This window comes from Rhinolophus sinicus, linkage group LG13 (genome assembly GCF_036562045.2).
Source record: "Rhinolophus sinicus isolate RSC01 linkage group LG13, ASM3656204v1, whole genome shotgun sequence".
In the NCBI taxonomy this organism is placed as follows: Eukaryota; Metazoa; Chordata; class Mammalia; order Chiroptera; family Rhinolophidae; genus Rhinolophus; species Rhinolophus sinicus.
Window position 1 is genome coordinate 28,128,311 of NC_133762.1, and position 8,869 is coordinate 28,137,179.

Genomic DNA, 8,869 nt, shown 5'->3' on the forward strand with positions numbered 1-8,869 from the left:
TCTGCCATGAGGGCTCGGGGGACCACCTGTTCACCTCCATCTGTTTCTGCTCCATTCTGCTGAGAAAAACTGGAAAATCCCAGTGGCCTGAGAGTAGAGTTACGTGGAATCAGGAGAATTGTCTTCGTGGTACTTGCCACAGGCTTCTGCATCATGGACTAATGTTGGACTGAGTTGGGTCCCCAACTTGCAGACCAGAGGCCTGAGGGTGGGGACTCGGATCATCCATTTGGCTCGACAGCATTCAATCAGTATGGCTGCAGACATCGTGCTGAGCTTGGGGTGAGACATTTGTCCTTGGAGAGGTGGCCAATGGGGCCCTCCAGCCCAGGCAAGTGTTGAGGCCGGGGACCAGGGAAGCGGGGGGAGAACAGAATCGACCATTCACTGGGCACCCTCGAGGCTTCTCACGTAGGTTATTTAATCCCTAAAGCCCAGTGCAGTAGGAATTGCTTGTACCTTCTTCATAGCTGTGGAAATGGCTTGTAGAGGTTAAACGTGATCGCGGCTGAGAGCTCACTGCCGGGACTGCAGCAGATTTGGATTCGGATTTGCATCTGGGCCCTGTGATTAGCTGCGTGTCCGGTGCATGTTACCAATCCCCTCTGAGCCTGTTCCCTTGTCTATAAAGCAGGAATCAGCACATATCTCCTAACGAAGCTACTGTGAAGATGAAATAACAGTGTATATAAACCAGTAGCACTGTGCTGGGCACATAGTAAGAGCCACTTAGTAAGTGGCAGCCAAAACAGTGTGACATGACGCCCTGGTGACAAAGCAAGTGAGATGAGGAGCAAGCATTGAAGTCCTGGCCTTTCAAGGTCACCGTCCTTGCTTTAGTGCCTGGCACAGCAGAGGCACTTAATAGATATTTGTTCTGTGAAGGAATTTCCAACAGTGGCACCTAAAGGGGGGATTTTCCAAGGCCTGGGGGCCAGCCTACCTTCTAAATGATTTGCCCTGCAAGAGAGCAGTTCCCCACCACCACCACCCACTCCTGCCAGCCTGCAACCCCCTTCATTCCCTGGGGCCTTCACCCTAACCACACGGCCCTGGCATCAGCCAGGCTCCTTTGCCTCTGCTTCGTAATAACCAATTTGCTTGACTTCTGTTCCCATGGTTATCTGCATTTTCACTTGCAACGAGTACATTTCCCAGAAACAGACCCCCAACCTTGGTCCTGCTGGCCTCCCGCTGGTGGGGGTCTGATGAGAACTCTCCTGCTAGGACAACAGAGGGACAGAACAGAGAACAGGGAGAAAATGCATTCAAATACGTTTAATAAATGTTTCTGGAGCATCTACCTGTGCCCTGCCCAGTGAGCGCTGCTGGAGGTGGAGACGTCATAGAGACACCATGGCTATGGTCAGGGACCTCCTGCGGGACTTTTAATCCAGTCGGTTCCTTGGGAAGTCGACTCCGAGATGGAGATCAGAGTGTGGGACATCGTTTAGAAAGTGGGCTTGGGAAAAACATGTGGAAGGGAGGAGAAAGACACAGGTTTCGGCAGAGGGGGACGTTGAGTCCCACTGAAGTTCTCCGTACCTCAGAGGGAACGCTGGAGCTCAGGTAACCCTTCAGACTTGTCCCAAGGTGGGGCAAGAGGTTGAGGCCTTTGTCCTTCCTCCCTGTTCTGTCATTGGAAGTGGAAGTGTGGGCCTACCCCTGCAAGGGGGTGTGACTGGGTGAGGCAGGTTTCTTCTCATCAAGAGAATCTCCAAAGAAGGCTGACAGCTAGCTGAGGGCTGTCTTCCAACTCCGCTCCCAACAGCTGGGGAATCAGGCTTCAATTTCCAAAGGGGGATCTGAGCCGCTCATCACAGCACCCACCACACCCGGGTGTATGTGTATATGTGCGTTTTTCTGGGAGAGGGTGTCCTTGGCCCCCCAAAAATTAAGAACCACTGGTCTAGGAAAAGCCAGAGTGGTCCAACTTCAATATCATCAGAGTAGCACACTATAGGTGCTCGATAAATAGGAATGGCTAGATGGATGGATGCCATAATAGAAGAATGTACGGGAAGCACAGAAAAAGGAGCAACCACGTCTGCCTGGGGCAGGAGGAGAGCAAAGATTTCTGGGAGGAGCTGACCCTTTTGAACTGAGTCTTAAAGACTGAATAAGAGTTGCCAAGCAGACCTAAGGGTAAATGCATACCAGGTGTGGTGGGGGTGGGGGGAGCAGACGAAAAGGCACAGAGGCATGAGCGAGCAGGAGGATGGTGTGTTTGGGCACTGTAGGAGTTAGTTTACCCTGGCTGGCATAGGTGTACCTGGGTAAGAGCAGGGTGACGGGGTCCTCTCCTTTGAAAAGCTCCCAGGTCCCCAGGAGATTTCCTGATAGGAATTGTTCCCCCAGGTTGTTCTTGAACAAGCAGGTATCTGCACGCCTCCCACCCAACAATTGCGCGTGTCTCTGGGTAAGGGGATCAGGAGGTCCTAAAGATAATACCACTCAAGTGAAGAGCATCAGGTCAGTCTCCACGTCCTCTCCCATCCTCCTTTACTCCTGCAGCCCACCCTGGGAGGCTGGTGGCGTTATTAGCCGGCCTTCTTTCCAGAAGAGAAACAGGCTCCCGAGGCTAGGGGACTTGCCCAAGGTCACTCCCTTCACTCCTCCGAGAGCAGCAAGACCCCTCCCCAGGGGCTCATGCCTCCCATTGCCCTGTTCTTCCCACTCATTGTTTGGCCCTCTGATTGGGATGCCAGCAGTCTGGACACCCCCCTGGGATTAGGTCCCTCTGGTTGGGAGCGAAAGAATGGCCCACTGCAGGGGTCCGAGGGGTGGCAGGGCGGCATCCTGCTGGCAATATTTGCTCTGGGAGGAACTCCCGACTGAACCAGAGCCTCCGTCCTGATGCCCAGCTGCCCCATGAATTAAACATGCCCCCGTGGTTAACTCAGTAATGCTTTTATTAATAGTTAATTACTCAAGGCGCACTGGGGAAATGAAACTCACTCAGCCCTCGTAAATTAAGGCAGTGATCTCGTGAAGGAAGCCAATGGGAGTTCATTACCCCAGCCCCTCCCCTCGCTGCACCCCTGGGCTTGCCATTTAGTGGTGCTAAACAAGATGGGGGGGGGGGCGATGCGAGGGGACAGGGTGGGGCTGGGAAGTGGAGGATGAACTTCCCAGTGTCCGGGGAAAGAAAGGGCCGGAGGGGAGGGGCGGAAGCGGCAGCACGGCCTCCTGAGATTGCCATAGAGGGCAAGGCCACCTGTCTCAGGTGTGGGGCTCCCTCACTCAGTCCGGGGGACAGGAGCAGAGGTAAGGCACCCCCGTGACAAGCTGTGTGCCTCCCTCCCCAGCTAAGACCTTTCTGGCCTTGCTCATTTCACAAGTGTCACAACTTCCCCTTCTCCGGTTTTGTTGGGGCTGAAGCCAATTTCCCATTCTGGTTTTGCAGCTGAGCTGGAAAAAGGGCTTGTTCTAACCTGGTTTGGCTTTTCTAAATTTAACTTGCTCCCATGTTTTGTTTTCCTCTGTTTATTTTCTTGGGACACGAGAGCCAGCACCTGCTTTGAACCTACCATGTGCCAGGACCTGTCCCTGTGGTTCATGTTCATTCGCTCGCATTTTCAGCTGTGTGACTTTGGGCCAGCCGCTCCACTCCCCGGGTCTCCATTTCCTCCTCTGGAAATGGAGGTAATAGTAAGACCTGTGTGTGGAGTTACTGCGATGATTAAAGGAAGTAATACACAGAAAGGACTTGGAGCACTGCCTAGCACATCCTAAGTAGCAGCTGTTACTATGATCTTCACAATCGTGCTGCCATTTTACAGATAAGCAAAGTGAGGTTTTAAATACATTCCTTTGCCTAAGGTCACATAACCCAGAACTTCACGTGGCCACAGCGCGTCACTTTCCTCCCATGGAAAGTTGATCGCTCCTCCAGAAGAGCATACAAACCAAGTCCCAGGAGCCAGGGAAGATCTGCCCTCTGTCCCCAGGTCACAGAGCCTCCCCCAGGCAGTCTGAGATGAGACACAAGGAATGCAGGCTCTCCAGTCCGGCTGGCCAGGGTCAAAATCCTGCCATACCCACCAGCTGTCACATGACCTTGGAGCCTCTGCTTCCACTTCTAGCAAAATGGGCTCGTGGTAAAACCTACCTCCTTGCCTGCTGTAGAATTTCTGTTTGAAGTGCTTACCATCTACTAGTTACTGTCTTAGCGCTCTCTGCACCTGGTTTCTTTGTATGTATCACCTGGGGATAACAAAATCCTCCCTCGCTGGGCTGCTGGGCCCCGCGGAGGTAATGGGCACCAGTGTGTCCCGCAAGCAGGGAAACGTGCACTGCAGGAGCGGCAGGTGTTTCTGGGCAAGGCCCCTCAAAGGCAGGGATTTTCAGGGAGCCTCTGGGGGGAGGGGCCTTGAACACTGCTCCGGGGACGCGATGAGGGTTGGGGACAAATCGCCTTCGCCTTCGGAGACACCCAAGCTAGCCACCAGCTGCTTTGCAGGCAGAGGTCAGCCTCTTTGCTCTGACCCCCCCACCCCACCCCTCAGACTGCCAAAGCCGCACAGGGGCCAGGAGTCTGGGGCGGAAGAATGGAGCCTCCCCTCCGTGAGGGAGCACGAGTTGCTGAGAAGTGTGGCTCCGGGTTCATATATAACATGTAGCGTCAGATTTAAATGTCACTGCTGCAGGCAGCTGACCCAGGTTCCCACACAATGGGCCGCGAGGGGCCCTCTTCATCTTCCTGGTGGTAACTGACCAAAGGAAGGCAGATTTGGTTTCTTAAAAAACTAAACAGTTGTTGAGCACTCTGGCGTTGCCTGGGCAACAGCTGAGGGGGAGAGAGAAGCATCTTATTGTTTAAAGTTATTCTTGCTCGATTTCAAAGGGCTATTCTGAAAAGACCGAATTCTCCAAGCAGCCAGGCTGGTCCCCCACCCCACCCCCATACCCCCACTCCCCGGCCCCGGCCAGCCATGCAATCCTGCTCCTGCCTTCCCTCAGCCCTCAGCCCCACTTCCTAGCCCAAGGCTGCGGAAGAGGTCATGGCCATGCTGGACATCAGGGCACCACAGACAAGTTCCTTCCTGTACTCTGCACTCACCCCCAGGCCCAGCAGGGCTCATGCGGAATAAACACAACACCAACCACTGGCAAGGAGGATCCGAGCTGCGCCAGCCCTGGGCTGCTTTTCCAGCCATCCCTGCCTTGGGTATATGGATATAAGTGTGGCTCGGTGATTAGGGGTCAGCTCACAGAAGTGCCTGAACTTGTGGGGGAGAGGAAGGTCTCGGTCGTATCATCTAGAAGTGGGCGTCTTGGTTCCAAGCCCAGCCAGGAGTGAGATGAAGGTGGCTGTCCCAGGTCGTTGCTTGGGGGCCGTGGCTGAATGCAGCCGCCAGCATCACTCAAAACCTCGCCAAGGGGCGTCCCCTCTCCCTCTGCCCCTTGTGCAACACTGTCTTGGAATTGTATACTCATCTCTTTTCCCCAGGAGACTGCCAACTCCCTGACAACAGGCCTCATCTATTCATCTCTGTGTATTCTTGTAAACTGCCTCAGGTCCTCTCAGAAGCAAGGCAAATTCTGAAAATCCAGATAAGATGTACATATACTTTTAATTAAAAAATGTTTAGTGAATACATACACATGATACGAAAGTCAAAGAGTTTAAAAGGAATAAGTACCTGGACTCTGGGTACCCACTGTCCCTCTGTGGGGTCGGTCATGGTTTCCAACTTCTGATGTACCCTTTCAGAGACATTCCACTCATAGAGAAGCGAATGGGTATCAAAGGAAATACATTATTCACATCTCTAGCTTTTGTGTCTAGCATAGGGCCCAGCACATAGTAGATACTTGATAAAAATTTTGTCAGATGGATGCACAAACAGGATGGATGGATGGATGGATGGATGGATGGATGGATGGATGGGCAGGTGGGTGGATGGATAGGTGCAGCTCTTATACCATTAGTTCTCTTTTCTTCCAGATGTCTGGGTTCCCAACAAGAAGTTCCTTGAGAGGAAGATGGCAGACCCAGCGTCAGACATGTTGAATCTCAAGGGCCTGTTACTCAGGTGGAGACATCCAGTAAACAGTTGGATTGTGGTGTATCACGTAAGAATTTTATCCCTCTGAGGGACCCAACTACAGAGACCCAACTATAGTGGCTTGAATCCATAAGGGTTTTATTTTTCTCATGATGGGAAGTTCCAATACAGGTTCAGCCCTCAAGAATGTCAGGGTCCAGGTCACTGCGATGCCCTTGATCTTTTCCTCGTGGTCTCAAAAGAGCTGTGGGGGGAAGGGGCCTCCACCATCCAGGGAGGAAGAAAGAGGAAGAAGAGGGGCGAAAGGGTGAGTCAACCTCCTTTCTAAAGGCTGTTCCTGGAAGCCTCACCCAGTGACTTATAATTATATCGCCCTGGCAACCCCTGGCTGCAAAGGAGGCTGGGATAGGTGGCTGTTTAACGTGGGCACGTTACTCCCCCAGACAATATTGGGGATGTATTAGTAAGGAGGAACTGGATAAAGAATAAGCAGCTTAGGCAGCTAGCAGCCTCTGCCACGTGGGTGAAGAATCAGAGGAGAGGGCCCGAGGACTGACACGCAGGAAGGTGCACCGGGGAAGAGCATAGCTAAGGCGCAGAGGTGTGAAAGCTCAGGGCACATTCCATCCAAGTCCTGTTGGCTGGAGCTTCAAACCCTCTGCGGGACGGGAACACTTCTCCCCCTGCTGCCCTGGTCCAAGCCACTGTCATCTTTACCTTGATGATGGCAGCAGCCTCGTACCTCGTCTCCCTGCTCCCGTCTCACCCACTGCTTAGTGCCCTGTTCTCTGCTCAGCATTTCCATTGATCCTTAATCGATCCATTGGAATACCTGACTCCCTGCTCGACACCCTGCAGTAGCTTCCATCTCACTCAGAATGAGACCCAAGTCTTTACCGAAGCCTGTAGGTCCTTTCGTAACGTGGTCCCTGCCTTCTCCGTCTTCTCTCTCTTTGCTCCAGCCATGCTGGCCTCCTGGCTCCTTCCCACTCCGGAGCCCTTACACCTCGGCCCAGAATGAAATTTCACTCAGAACCTTCTCATGGCATCTCCTCGGCCTCCATCAGGTCCCTGCTCAAATATCACTTCCCCAGAGAGGGCCCCTGGCCATTCCACCTAATACCCTCTTCGTCATGGTTCTCTGCTCCCGGACTTAACCCATTTGGGGTCTCTGATGAAACCTACAATCCCTCCCCAGAATAATGTTTTCAAGTGCAGAGAAGAAAATCCGTAGAATTACAAAGGAAATCAATTATATTGAAATACACTTTTCACCATATTTACAAAACAAATGTGTGATACAGTACTATAGTGCTTCTTATTAATGTTTTAAATAACAAGGTCTAGCGGCAGCTCTATTACCTACCACAATTTTGAAGCAATGATGAGTGTCAATAGTATTTTGAAATGTCTGCAACAACTCCAACGTAACGGTGAAATATCTGATTTCTGTTCGTGACAGTCACAGGTACTGCTAGTCTGACCGTGGTGTGTGGCCAGCACTTGTCGTTGAAGAGAGATGCTATATTTCAGTTAGAGGTTAGTGAGATAAAAATGTAGTTTTCCCCCCATCTGACTTCACCAACTCCCTGAATTCCGTCTAGAGATCTCTTGGGGGAAATCTGGGGTTTTCTTTGTTGTTTTGTTTTAAGTCGCTTTCTTTGCCTGACATTACACATTTATTTGTTAACTTGTTACTGTCAGTTCCCCCCAAGCGGGCAGAGCTTTGATCTGTTCTGTTCTCTGCTGTATCTTCAGTACCTAGGACACTGCCAGGTACATAAATGATCAATAAATATTTTAAAAAAATAAATGAATAAGTAAGAGATAAGGCTGGAAAGGCAAGGAGACTGGAGCTGGATATAAGGGGCCTTGAGTGCCACACTCAGGAGTCTGGGAGGTGGACCCTGGGAGAGGAGGTGGCCCTGGCGGAGGTCACTGTCCCCATGGCAGCCGGGCTGACAGGATGACGGGGAGGGGAGCAGGCCGACTGAGCCTGCCTTCCAGAGGCCGCTTTCGGAGCGAGGCTCAGACATAAACAACTCTGCATCAATCGTAAATGTCAGCAGTCACTTCCCTCTCCTCCTTCCAGCCTCCCTGGATGTTAAACAGGGACCTTGGAGAGGCCGGACCCAAAGCGCTGTCATCATTCTTCAGTGTTTCCCAGGCAATAAGGGTGTGCCAAGGGCAGGACCCAGGGGGCTGAGGAGGCAGGCACAGCATGGGAAGGGAAGGAGAGACCCAAAGGCTCATGACTCGCCTTGGGGACATCTCAATGGCAGCTCTTGCAGAGGGACCTGATGTGTCCGACCGTGGAACCAAAGAGGAGATAGGTCACCCTCCCAGACTAGGGCTAGCTATTCAGGACCATGGGTTTTAGAGCAACCTGAGAATCCAGGGAAAGGGCAAACTTCCAGAATCAGACGACTCGGATGGCAATCCTGCCCAGTCACTTGTTCCTTAGTCACATGCTGTTGAACAAGTCACATAACTGACACTGCCTCCAACTCCACGTCTGTCAGTGAGGTGGATGAGCATTCCATGGGGGACATAATGGATCTACAGCCGCCAGCTCAATGCCAGGTGCGTGGTAGACACTCAGCAAACGGTTGCCCTTGTCACTGGTAACACACAACAAATGACTGGACATTGGGGCTAATAGTCCTTCTACTGCACGCTAGCACCACTTAATAAACCACTTTATCACTCTGCAGAGGGGAGGACAAAGTGGTAGCACAGGAGCCAATAAGATTGGAGTGGAGAGATCTCTGCAGTAGGACAGATCTGGGTTCCCGTCCAGCTGTGTGACCCTGGGTAAGCTGCATCACCTCTCTGAACCTTAGTTTCTCCTTCGAAAA